The sequence below is a fragment of the Dasypus novemcinctus genome, chromosome 9 (genome assembly GCF_030445035.2).
Source record: "Dasypus novemcinctus isolate mDasNov1 chromosome 9, mDasNov1.1.hap2, whole genome shotgun sequence".
Taxonomy (NCBI): domain Eukaryota; kingdom Metazoa; phylum Chordata; class Mammalia; order Cingulata; family Dasypodidae; genus Dasypus; species Dasypus novemcinctus.
The window spans coordinates 71,848,314-71,862,563 of NC_080681.1; the positions used below are offsets into that span (position 1 = coordinate 71,848,314).

General features: G+C 39.3%; 1 protein-coding gene across 8 annotated transcripts in view; it reads right to left on the bottom strand.

Moving 5' to 3' along the window:
- Positions 1-14,250, bottom strand: part of FGGY (FGGY carbohydrate kinase domain containing) — a 531,195-nt gene that overhangs the window by 112,857 nt on the left and 404,088 nt on the right. The gene's annotated exons all lie outside the window — the stretch shown is intronic.

Below are 14,250 nucleotides of genomic sequence, written 5' to 3' on the forward strand. Positions count from 1 at the left end.
CTTCAGTATTCTCCTACCTCACTGGGTTAAATCTTACTTCGTGACACAAGGTGCTTCTTTCCAAAGTTCTGAACCAATGATTCTAGAAGAAAGCAGTGCATCGGAGTTTGGCATCTTTGCCACTTCCCATTGGTATCCCTGAAACTATAGCCTTAAGAGTTAAAAGCATGGTTTAAATAATGGCAGGAGAAAGAAAGGTATAGGAAATCAACATCCAAGGGACATTTATATCGAAGACTTTTAAGGCAATATTTACTAAGGTTTTAAAATGTTTTAGAAGGCCCAGACATTTTTAATCCTAGTTTTGTGACACAGTGAGTATCCACATAGATCCCATGAAGTTCTGCCAAATCGTCTAAGCAATCAATGCTATAGAGCAGCGTTTTTCAAATTCCTTTTTCCCTTTATCAGTGGAACCCTTTCATTAAATACAATTTTTATGTGGATCCCCAATATATAAAATACAGAAAAGTAAAACTGTTCTGTGTAAGTGCATGAGTGAGGAAGGTTTTGCAGTTGTGAGAATGTATATGGGGGGTTCAGAGGGTGGGGTATGTGTGCTGGGGTGGACTAAGGGCAGCTCTACCCACCACACAAACTCTTTGCTTCTTGCTGTTGTACCTCATTCACATCTGTAAAAATCTTTTTTTTTAGGTCATATCTGGAAGAATAAGATGTTGAGAAAAGGCTAAACAGCCAAAGCACTATCAATCCCCGCTTCCTCAGGTGGCACCAAGGGCTTCCACCACAGCCCAGTGAGAGAGGCAGCCTAATATCCCTCTATAGAGAGGAAGTTCAAAAAGGTGAAGAGCTGTGATGAAGTCCAAATTTAAGCCCTATCTCTGTGAATTTGAAGCCATGTGCTTTGTGTACCTCAAATTAGAAATTAGCTGTGAAGAAAATCCACATTCAAACCTTGTTTAGAATGGCCCTAATATAGCTTTATTTTTTTAAATTAGATTTTATTAGAGAAGTTGTGTTTACGGAACAACCATGCACAGAGTACAGGATTCCCATATATACCCTATTAAATATCTTGCATTGGTGTGGTACATTGTCACCATTGATGAAAGAAATAATATAGTTAAAAAACTGTATTATTAACTATAGTTCATAGTTTGATTTAGAGTTCACTGAGTAGTATACTTGCATGGATTTAAAAAAAAATCTTTTATTATCTTTTTTTTTAAAAAGATACATAGATTGTACAAAATGCTACATTAGGAAAGGATCTTAGAGACCTCTAGGAGGATGTAAGACCAGAACAATATATTATCTGAAGGGGGTGAGATGCCATCCTGGTTTTCTATCTCCCAGCTTTCTCAACTCTTGATCCAACAGGAATCACATTTACAGCAAAAGCCACAAGAACATCCTTTCTAGCCCAAAGTCGAGAGTTTGCACTAAATCCAGCAATATTCCACTTCAGAATGGCATCACTGCTCTTGGATGAAAAGGAAGGTTTTGTTTTGTTTTGTTTTAAGAAGCACATGTCTATAAATCTTTTCATTCTGCTTCTCAAGGATTCTTAGAGCAGGGCATTTGGTTTCAGACATCTGGGTCAATGAGAACCTATAAGCCTAATTACTATTGATTCATCATTGTCTCATTTACTGTGGGTCTTTGCAAACAGTGAGATTCATTTAGCCTCTACATGTATGGTCACTCATGCACTAATGAGATCCCTGGGGAAAGGGCATATACTTACCCCTTTGACTCCTAACCTCCTTAGCTGTATGTTTATTCTTTGAATTCAGCCATTCTCTTACATGTTTTTTCAATTATAGCTTACCATGTGTGCTATCTGAATATATCATTCAAAACGAAATGCACTTGGAAGACATTAAAATAACTAATGCACATCATTATTCACATAATTTTAACCTTGCACGATGCCTTTTTTGGGTCTGACTTTGCTTCATTTTGTGTGTTTTATCAATTCCTTCTCAAATGGCGGCTTGCCCTCTTCCAGCTAGGGAATCACAAATTCACTGTTCCAAGTGGCTCATTTTCCCTGCCTTGCATGAGCTCCAGGCTCACATATCCTCTCAGAGAGGGAGAAATTCTTGTCCAAATTCCACTGGGTATGGTGAAGAAAATATAGGTTCAATAATCAGAAAGTGACTTCACTATATACCAGCTGGGTGATCAGGGACACTAAACCTCTTGGAGTCTAGTTTCTCTATTTTGCAATTGGGGCTAATATTCTCTACCATATAGGCTGCTATGAAGGTTAAAAACATAGCTCTGAACACTATAAAATGATAGGCTATCATTTTAAATTAGAGCATTGATAGGCTTTCATTCCCTCATGGGAAATTCACTTCCAGCTTCAAGAAAGCCAAGAGTCAGGGAAGATTTTTTTTTTCAGACTTTATTGTTTATAATCTTAAATGCAGAAAGCATCCCTGGAATCTCTACTCACCTCTCCTCCATAAATCATCTAATTCTTTGTATTCAGAGGATGTCCAGAAGTATGGTGACCATACTTCCAAACCAAAAATCAGAATACATGTTCTAAAAAAAGACTCCTGTGTCTCCTCTAGGGTAAGGGAAAGTCCTGGAAAAGAAGCTGTCTCCAGTTCCTTACATCTTAACCTACTGCAAAACACACTCTGCCTGCCCCATTCCAAAGAAACAGCTCTCACAAGATGAACAATATCCTCTTTGTCACTAAGTCTTCAGGACAGTTTTCTGCCTTTACTTTACTTGAATTCTCCTTTGTGTTTTGCATCACTGGACCATTTCCTTCTCATTTGTTCTCTTCTGTTTGTTTCCAGGACACCTTACTCTCTTAACTTTCCTGCCTCCTCTCTGGCTGTTCTTCTTCCTCTGCATGTCCCTTAAATGTCTGGAAGTCTCCAGAGATTGGTCCTTAGTCCTCTTGTCACTCTATATATACCCTTGGGTGATCCCATCCTCCTCTTTAGCTCCAGTTATCATCTAATGTTAAGGACTTCCAAATATCTCATGCCCATTTCTTGCTCATGAATTCCTGGTCAAATATCCAAGCATCCATCAAATGTCTCCTCTTGGAGGTCCAAAGACATCTTGACTAAAAATGTCTAATATGATAAGCTTCCTCTTCCTTCTGGGTTTCTAGGTTTAATCAAATCCAATATAATCTAAGCAGCTGCCAAAGCAACCCTTTGGGGTGCAGAATGAGGTGGGTATCATTTTAACTTATCCCTCTCCCTTGGTTCCCAAATTTAATTTTTCACCAGGACCTGCCAATTTCTGTTTAAATATCACTCTATGGTAGACTGAATCATGAACCCTCCCAAAGACATGTGCAAGTCCTAACCTTTGGTCCTGTGGGTGTGAACTCATCTTCCAAGATCCTATTAAGATGAGGCTAAACTGAACCAGAATGGGCTTTAATCCAATATGATTGAAGTCCTTACAGATGGAAGAAATTTGGACACAGTTAGGAGAAGCCAGTGGAGGAGACAGAGATAGATCGCCATGTGACAGACAAGAACTGACTGCCAGCAAGCCACCACCAGACCGCTGCAAACTTAGGAGAAGACATGGCCCATGGTTACCTTGGTTTGGACTTTCAGTCTCCAAACTTTAAGCTAATAAATTCCTGTTGTTTAAGCTAACCAGTGTGTGGTAATTGTCATAGCAGTCCTGGCAAAAGAAGACACCCTCTAGTTAGTAAACTTTTCTCCAGCTCAACTGTTGTTTCTTTATTCAGATAACTTTCATATTATACCTGGATTAGAGCTTTGGCCTCCTTACTTATCTCCCTGCCTGAAATATTGGCCCCTCCAACCCTGAAAGGTGTTCTGCACTCTTTCCCAAGCGATTCTTCTAAAATGCTACTCTATGACTCCCACCCCTGCCTAAAACACTTCAGTGGCTCCTCCCCATTGTCCTCATGGTAAAGCACAAACTTCCTCACTTGGCCTAAGATGTTCTTCATTATCTAGCTCCTTCCTACCTTTCACCCTATTATGTACACATCTTCCATTACCCCTCCATCACCCCTGCTCCCACCATGTTCTAACCACACTAAACCACATTTAATTCCTATAATATGCACATATTCTCTTAGCCTCTGGATGTTAGCCTTTTCTTCTCCCTCTTACCTAGAAGGCTCCTCCTTGTCTTCTTTTCCTGGCCTATTTCAATAATCATTTCAAACTCACCTTTGCTATCCCTCTTGGAGGCCCTTCTTGAATCTCATGTTCCCTTCATTTCCCATGGTCTCATAGCAACCTACACCACTCTCAGCTCCCTTCCTGACATCTCAACCCCAGTTTTATAAGAGGAAAGGAGGAATGATCCAGGCATCTTCCTGCACATTTGGAAATGGAATGCCAGCTGCTCTTATCACCTGTGGTGGAGATTTGACAGTAACATTTCTGTTCTCTGGTTTGGGAATAAAGAGAGTTTCTGCAGCAACATGCATACATATGGCCACATTACCTTCTGATTAGAACCCTGCAGTGGCTAGTCACTGTCCTTTGGATAAAATCAGTTTCTTATCTTGATATAAAAGGCTCTGTATGACCTAGCCCCTGACCTCCTCTCTAGGCTCACCTTGTCCATTATGGTCTGTGGCTACAATTCCTTAGCCTGCACTTCAAGGCTTTCAAATATGCCAATCCATTTGCCTGAAGTGTTTTTCTCTTGTGCTCTTGATTAACTCCTTTTTATCTTTTGGATCTTAAATTATCTCCACGAGCCAGGGCTTCCGTGACTACCTCATCTAAATGGGTTTCCCCCTGATATTCTGTCATTGGACACTGTTAGTTTCTTTCATGTGCAAGTTGGTAACTGTAGACTTATTTATGTGTTCATTTACTTGTTAATTGCCTGTGGCTTCCCTGGACTTTAAGCTTCATGATGATGGATCATCACAAATATATATTCAGGATTTGGCAAGGAATTTGGTATTTAGAACCACTAAAAAATGTTTGCCAAATGAATGAATGGCACTTCCTCCACTGTGTAATTGCCTCCTATTTTATATGTATCCATTTCTGGGACCTGAACTTCTTCTGAGAAAGAACCACATCTTATTTAGCCTACCAGATGCTGAAAATATAGTTAATAAAGTATAGATTGAATGAATATAGATCTTAAAATGAATATTTGGAATTTTGGGGACATTCTGATGATTTACAGAGGGAAAAAAAAGGAATATTTGATGAGTATGGAAAAGTTGCCACAAAAGGTCACTGTATTCTTCAGTAAGGAAATGTAGTTGGCCCCAGACATCTAAAGTGTTTATATATCACAGATACCTCTGCATCTCATTGTAGCATTGGGCAGCCAAATGGAGGATCTCTTGAGTCATTTAGACACAGCCTTCCAGACATGCTGGTATAAACTGCTGAAGAGGCCAGGGAAAAGGAGCAAGCATCTTGTGTCCCCCCAGCCTCCATATATTGGGTATTATGCTGGGCTACAGGAAACCTGCTGAGAGTGAGAAAATGGAGAATGTATTTCCTAAGTAAGCAGAGCCCTTGGTCGTCTTGAGAGGGCCTGAATGCCCTGAGTACTTTCTTGTCCTTGCATGCAAAATAGAAGCCAAAGAGGGGCATTAAATATCTAGCTTATTTCTGTTTAAGAGACATTTCTCATTCAAGAGCTATCAAGAATTTATTGATGATCCTGGCACACCCTGGGGGATAAAAGGTGTTCTCATCGTCACCCTGGTTCTGTGACTATCCTAGCACTTCCTGATGGAGTGATGTCCCAGTTGTCAAACTGAGGAATCAATGTTTAAAAAGTTATTATCCATGTGGTGCAGGTAGTGTTCCAAAATGTATTCACCAAATGCAATGAATGTCCCACGATGATGAAAGAGGTTGTTGATGTGGAAGAAGTGGGGTGAGGGGGGTGGGGAGTATATAGGGACCTCTTATATATTTTTAATGTAATATTTTTAAAAAATAGAGGGAAAAAAAAAGTCATAAAGGCCAAGGGAAGAATCTTAGAACACAAGAGTAAAATGGAAGGGGAGAACAAGCTTTAGAAGTGGAGTTTAAGAGCAACCTATAACCCTCAGTTTCCTCATCTCCAACTAAATGAGATAATATAAGGATAGTACCAGATACATCGTAAATTCTTAACAAATGTTCTTGTCCTTTTTCCTTTCCTTGCTCGAGGAATATTTGTCAGTCTTTAGTGTGAAATTTTAAATGTATCTCAGATTTAGCATATAGGGAAACTGATCCCCAGGGGAGTTATGGGAATCACAGAAATGGGCCCTTGTAGAAGAAGTTTAAGGAATAAATGACATTCAGAAGAACTAACTGTTCTCACAGGAATAACAGATCCAGATGAAAATGGAAGAAAAGACAAATGTGTTGAGAGGGAAAACGTAAATTAACAGAACAAAGATTTAAAGGACCTGAAACTAATGTAAGCACAATGAGAGATGACCACTGCCTATAGTCACCTCTGCAAAAGAAACTCAGAACAGACTAGGATTTTTGTTTAAAGGTCTTGTCCTCTAGAAGACTGTGAGCTTGCTGAGGTCAAGGGACGTAGTTTCCCTATGTTCCTGCTTTCTCTCTGTACTTGCTCCCCCAACCCCTTTGCCCCATGGTCTGGTTTATTATTCATAGAACAATAAAAGCAATTCTTTTAAAAGATAGAGCTGGCTGTGCCTCCGAAGCCATGAAAAAAAATCCAGTGTCCTTACAGATGTCTATAACGACCCCTACGATATGGCCCTTGGCTAACTTTCAGACCTCATTGTCACCCTCTCTTCCTTCCACACTGGTCCAGACACAGTGGCCTTTATAGTATTCCCTGAGTCTGAGAAGGCCTTGGGACTTGTAGTTCCTGTTGTCTGGAGGGAACTTCCCAGTCAGATCACTGCTTGCTCCTGCCTTTCTTTCAGATCCTTCTCCAGTGCCACCTCATCAAGGATGGCTTCCCCATCTGATATAGCAACCACCCACCACCCCAACACCTCATTCTACATCTCCTTACCCATCTCTGTTTTTCTTTAGAGCTCTGATCAATTCTGGCAAAACATTAAACATATACAGGCATATCTCAGAGATACTGTGGGTTCAGTTCCAGACTCCAGCAATAAAGCAAAATTGCAATAAAATGAGTCAAACAAATGTTTTGGTTTTCCAGTGCATATAAAATTATGTCTACACTATACTGAAGTTTACTAAGTGTGTGAGAGCATTATGGCTAAACAAACGAAGTATATAATTTAATTAAAAATATTTCATTGCTAAAAAATGCCAATCATCATTGGCATTTGAGCCTTCCATGCGCCTTCAGGGAGTTGTGATCTTTTTGCTGGTGGAGAGTCTTGCTTTGATGTTGGTGGCTGCTGATTGCATCAGGGTGGTGGTTGCTGAATTTTTTGTGACTGTGGCAATTTGTTAAAAATAAAACAATAAAGTTCACTGCATCAATGGACTCTTCCATTCATGAACGATTTCTCTGTAGCATGTTATACAGTTTGTTAGAATTTTTTCCACTTCTTTCAAAATTAGAGTCAATCTTCTCAAACCCTTCTGCTGCTTAATCAACTAAGTTTATGTGATATTCTAAATCCTTTGTTGTCATTTCAACAATGTTCATAGCCTCTTCACCAGTTTCTTTTTTAAAAAATGTTAACAGTGATTACTTTTATTATTTATTTTTTAAAGATTTATTCTTTATTTATTTCTTTCCCCTCCCCCGCCAGTTGTCTGCTCTCTATGTTCATTTGCTGTGTGTTCTTCTGTGACAGCTTCTATCTTTATCAGTGGCACTGGGAATTTGTGTTTCTTTTTGTTGTGTCATCTTGTTGTGTCAGCTCTCCATGTGTGCAGTGCCACTCTTGGGCAGGCTGCACTTTCTTTAGCACTGGGCAGCTCTCCTTATGGGGCGCACTCCTTGTGAGTGGGGCTTCCCTACGCGGGGGATGCCCCTGCATGGCAGGGCACTCCTTGCATGCATCAGCACTGAGCATGGACCAGCTCCACATGGGTCAAGGAGGCCCGGGGTTTGAACTGTAAACCTCCCAGGTGGTAGGCGGATGCCCTATCCACTGGGCCAAATCCGCTTCCCTTCACCAGTTTCTTTGCTCATCCATAAGAAGCAATGCCTCATCCATTCAAGTTTAATCATAAGATTGCAGCAATTCAGTCACATCTTCAGGCTCCATTTTTTATTCTAGTTCTTTTAAGATTTCCACCATATCTGTAGTGAATTCCTCCACTGCTGTCTTGAACCCCTCAAAATCATCCATGAGGGTTAGAATCAACTTCTTCCAAATGCCTGTGAATGTTGCTATCTTGACCTCCTTCCATGAATCTTGAATATTCTTAATGACATCTAGAATGGTGAATCTTTTCCATAAGGCTTTCAATTTACTTTGCCCAAATCCATCAGAGGAATCACTACACATGCAGCTATACCCTTACAATATGCATTTCTTAAATAATAAAACTTGAAAGTCAAATGACTCCTTGATCCATGGGCTGCAGGATGGATGCTGTGTTAGTAGGCATGAAAACAGCATGAATTTCATTGTACATCTCCCTCAGAGCTCTTGGGGGATCAGGTACATAGTCAATGAGCAGAACATTGTGACAGAAATCTTTTTCTCTGAGCAGTAGGTCTTGACAGGAGGCTTAAAATATTCACTGAACAGCTCTGTAAACTGATGTGCTATCATCCAGGCTTCTTTGATCAATTTATAGAACACAGGCAGAGTAGATTTAGCATAATCTCTAAGGGCCCTAGGATTTTCAGAATAGTAATGAGCACTGGCTTCAACTTAAAGTTGTTGCTGCATTAACCCCTAACAAAGAGAGTAAGCCTATCCTATGGAGTTTTAAATCCAGGCATTGACTTATCCTTTCTAGTTAGGAAGATCCTAGATGGCATTTTCTTTCAGTAGAAGGGTATTTCATCTACATTGAAAATCTGTTTTTTAGTGTAGCCACCTTCATCAATGATCTTAGCTAGATCTTCTGGGTAACTTTCTACATCTATATCAGTACCTGCAGCTTTACCTTGAACTTTTATATTATGGAAATGGCTTCTTTCCTTAAATCTTATGAACCAAACTATGCTAGTTTCGACGTTTTCTTCTATAGCTTCCTCCCTTCACTCAGCCTTCATAGAATCAAAGTGAGTTAGGGCCTTGCTCTGGATTAGGCTTTGGTTTAAGGGAATGTTGTGGCTGGTTTGATCTTCTATCCAGACAACTAAAACTTTCTCCACATCAGCAATAAGGCTGTTTCACTTTCTTATCATTTGTGTGTCCATGGGAGGATCATTTTTAATTTCCTTCAAGAACTTTTCCTTTGCATTCACAATTTGGCTAACTGTTTGGTGCAAGAGGCCTAGCATTTGGCCTACCTCGGCTTTCAACATGCCTTCCTCACTAAGCTTAATCATTTCTAGTTTTTTATTTAAAGTGAGAGACATGGGAGTTTTCCTTTCACATGAACATTTAGATGCTATTGTAGGGTCATTAGTTGGCCTAATTTTAATATTGTTGTGTCTCAGGGAATAGGGAAACCCAAGGAGAGATGGGATGGCTGGATGGCGGAGCAATCAGAACAAACACATCATTTATCAATTAAGTTTGCTGTCTTATATGGGCATGGTTTGTGGCACTCCAAAACAATTGCAACAGTAACATCAAAGATCACTGATCACAGATCACTGTAAGAGAAAAGTAACTACGAAAAATTTTGAAATATTGCAAAATTACTAAAGTGTGGCACAGAGACATAAAGTGAGCATGTGCTGCTGGAAAAATGGCATCAATAGACCTGCTCAATGCAGAGCTGCCACAAACCTTCAATTTGTTTGAAAAAAAACCCCAGTATCTGCAAAGTCCAATACAATAAAACAAAATAAAATGAGGTATGCCTGTAAATAGGATATAATTTCCATGAGGACAGACACTTTTTCTGTTTTGCTCATTCTTGTATTAAAAGTGCTTAGAACTCAGCAGGTGCTCAATATTTATTTACTGAATATATGTATATCTCCAATGTTTAACATGGGTGTGGCACAAAGAAAATTACCAGAAAATGCTAAACTATGTCACTCCTATTGCTATTGCCCTGATCCTTTTAGATTTTAATTTGTTGCCAGTTTGTTTCTCTCCTGAGCTGGACTGTGAGCTCCTTGATATAGACACTCTGTCCTATTCATCTCTGCACTGGAAAGCACTAAGAACAAAGTAAGTCTTTGCTAAAAAAATGTGTTCAGTTGATTTATTCCTCAGGAACAAGGAAAGGATGCTTCATCTTGAGAGAAGAAGAATCCTTATATAAAAAGAGTAAGGGAGGCAGCTTAGCCGAAGACTCTTGAAGAAAGGCACTTATATGACACTCAAAGGACCTGGCTCTGCTACCAACCTTGAATTTAGCACTTGTGGATTATGCCAGTATCTTCCCACCAAACCTTACAATCATTCCAAGAAACAAGTCTATTTAGGTTCTACAGGAGAATTGAGAAAATAATAAGAATTTGAAAGGGAAAAAAAACTGAAGTTATGATCAAAGTACACCAATGTCTGGCTAAGGAGTGAAATATCTGGATATATGGCCTCACATACTGAGAGACATAATATAACATAAGGTTATTGGTTATATGCATGCCCATATCTAATTACTGTTTATGTAACTTATAAGCTCAGTAAACATTTCTGTCCAGGGATGGAGTCTAAAAGGATTAAGGTAAATTAACAGTATAAAAAAATACTCAATTTGTTTATCAACATTTGTTTCTACAGTTTCAAATACAATTTGTTGATGCTAAGCTCTGAGATAATGGTGACCTGTACTACTGTTTTCTGAAAGCTCCAAGGCACACCAAAAGAGGCATGGTCTGATTCCAAGGGATTTATCATCCCTTCCAAACAGCCAATCTCACATTAGTAACAGCTATGCCTAGTTAGTTTTTAAGACCCAAAGCATAGTATGTTCTTTCCTGTAGTCTTTTTTTACCCCCTGTAGTCTTGAACTGTTCTGCTCATAGATCTAGTAGGACACAGATGTACTTTCCTTTGCAAGACAATAGAAGGAAGGTGGAAGGAAAACAACATTTTTTTGAGTATCTACTAAATATCTGAACTGGAGATAAAATTTTAGGGTTGTCAAATATATAGAAAAAATGAGGCCAAGAATGTAGAGGAGAGCACCTTAGAAGATTGTGAGAAGAGAGAAGATAATAGCACCAAGACACTAACCACAAAGAACTTTAATGTGAATGGTCAAGAAAAGGACTGTGTGCCTGAAAAAGAGACTCCAAGAAGGAGCAGTGAGAGGTAGAGGAGGAAAACTCAAACAGCAACCCAAGGAAAGAGAATGTTAAAAGGAAAGGAGGGCCACATGCTGCTGATAACTCAAGAAAGGGGACTGAAAAGCATTTTATGGATTCAGCACTAATGACCTTAGCAGCAAATTTTTGTTTCAGGGGACTGGAGGTGCTATAAATCAGATTGGAGTGGTAAGGAAGGAATAAAAGGTAAGGAAATAGAGAGCAAGAGTTTGGGAATGATTCTGAAAAGCTTATCTCTAAAGAGGATGAGAAATAAAGGCATGTTTTTATTTATTTTAAAATATTTATTTATTTCTCCCCACCCCCTCATTGTTTGTATTTGCTTTGTGTCTGTTGTGGGCTGATCTTCTTTTTTTTTTTTTTAAGGAGACACTGGGAACTGAACTTGGGACCTCCCATGTAGGAGGGAGGTGCATAATTGCTGGAGCCACTCCTGTTCCATATTTTCTTGTGGTCTCTTATTATATTTTCTTCTATGTGTCTCTTGATGTATTATCTTATATCATCTCGCTGCACCAGTCCATTGCACCAGCTTGTCTTCTCTTTTGGAGTCACCAGGAACTGCATCTGGACCTCTCTTATGTGGTAGGTGGGAGCACAAATTGCTTAAGCCACATCCTCTTCCCCAAGGCATGTATTTAAATCCAGTTCTGACTCAAAGACTGAATTCTGTAAGTTGCTGCTTCAGAACTATGCTGCTGCTTTTCTGAACTTACACGTCCATCCACAAATTTTTCCTTCCTTCTTTTCTACTTGTAATAAAAACTACTCATATAATATTAATCTATGGAAGAAAGTTCTGGAAATTTTGAGTTTTTCATTGCAAAGCCTAACTATCCCTTAGGTTTATGTTAAACTTAGAAATCTTCAGATTGTCATTCCCATGATCTACTTTCATCCTTACAACACCTGTAAAATGAGTTAATAAAAAGCAGTGCCATATTATTCTGATTTTATAGATGAGGAAAGTGAGTAACTGAGATATCCATGACAAAACTTGCATAAGAACTCAAGGCCTCTAATTCCTAGTCCAGTGTTCTTACCACAATATGATACTTTCCACAAGAAGGTCAGCAGGTATAGATGACTGACATGTGCCCCTTAACTATAGAACAACTTCTTTCTCCTCTTTTATAATCACTATCATTATACTGGTAATAATAGTAATAGTCATTGCTGTTAAACAGTTTACAAAGTCTTGTCAAATATATTACCTCACTAACTCAAAACCAATTCTCAAAGGCATCTAAGGCTGGTTCTCTACTACTATCCCATATGGATGAGGAAACTGAAGTTCACACAATGTTGAAGCTAGGATTTGAATCAAGATTTCTAAACTCCAAATCCAGTGCTTTTTTCCTTTGGCTTAGTGGTGATAGATGCTGGGTCTCTTTGAGCATCTGATGAACGCTATGACCCCTTTTCATAGTAATATATGTGTAAGTATATAATCAACCCAGACTTGTACACACTTTCAAGGAGCTCACTGATAATCAGAAGTGAGGAATTGCTGCTTTTCTTCTTGCAGTCTCTAAGGCACCTAAAGTGCTAGTTGATAAGATTAAATGGTGTAATCCCTCTCAATGGTAATAGCGTTTTAAGTAGATATTCCTAAAAGGGAAAGCTTGGGAAGTTTATCTCAAACTCTTTGTCGGAAGAAATCCTCCTCTACACCCTAATAACAAAATGCTTATATTCTAGTCCTGCTGCATTTCATTCTATTCTATGTAAGTATGCCTCCCCTATTCGAATGCAAATGCCTTCAAGAAAGGGAAATGTCCAATACAAGTGTGACAATTTGAAGTTGGATACACCCCAGAAAATTGTTTTTAGAGTTAATCCATTCCTGTAACATAAACCTATTATGGGTAGAATCTTCTGATTAGGTTACTTCAGTAGGACAAAGCCCAGGGTGGGTCTTAATCCTCTTGCTGGCATCCCTTATAAACAGGATGAATATGGAAAGAGGGACAGAGGGAGAAGGTGACAGAGTAGAGAGAAAGTCAGAAGAAGCCAGGGGCTGAAGTAACAAAATCTGGAAAAGAAGGGAGAAACCAACAGATGCCACCATGTGCCTTGCCATATGACAAAGGAATTCAGAGTCACCAGCAGCCACTCTTTGGAGAGAAAGACTTGCCTAATGATGCCTTGATTTGGACATTTTCATGGTCTTAGAACTGTAAGCTGGTGAGCAAATAAATCCCCACTGTAAAAGCCAGCCCTTTTCTGGTATATTGCATTTCGGCAGCCTTGCAAACTGAAACAGAGTGGAATGCTGCTACTGCAAATACCAAAAATGTGGGGAAAGTGTTCTAAATGAGTAAGGGGTAGATTCTGAAAGAATTGTGAGGTGCTTGATAGAAAAGGTTTAGACTGTGCTGAAGATACTTTTGGTAGAACTATGGACCTTAGACAGATATGACGATGATGTGTTATTACAAACTGGGAGAAAGATGACCCTTGTTTTAAAGTGGCAAAGAACTTGGCAAAATCGTGTTCTTATGTCAAATGGGAGGTAGAATTTGAAAGTGATGAGCTTGGAGCTGTTATTTAGCTGAGGAGATTTCCAAACTAAATATGTAAAACACAGCCTAGTTTCTCCTTGTAGCTTATAGAAAAATGCGAGAAGAAAGGGAAAAATGAGAACTGAACACCTGGGCACAAAGAAACCAGAAATTATTGATAGTTTGGAAAATTTTGAGCTTTTGGAAAGTCAGTCCCCAAAGAACAGTGTTCCATGGGAAGATTTAACCAAACATGGAACCAGTCAGCCATTTCCCTGCAAGTCAGGATTGGAAATGCAATTATCCAGGAAGGATCCATGGAAGGCCTTACTCTCTGATGGTTGGGACTCCTATGTACTACATGTGAAACCAAGTTTTCTGTGAGATCCCTATTAATGGAACCACTGCCAGCCTGGACTAAAAGGGAAAGAAAAAGGACAGAATGAAGGAAATATGAGGCCAAAGGCAGAAG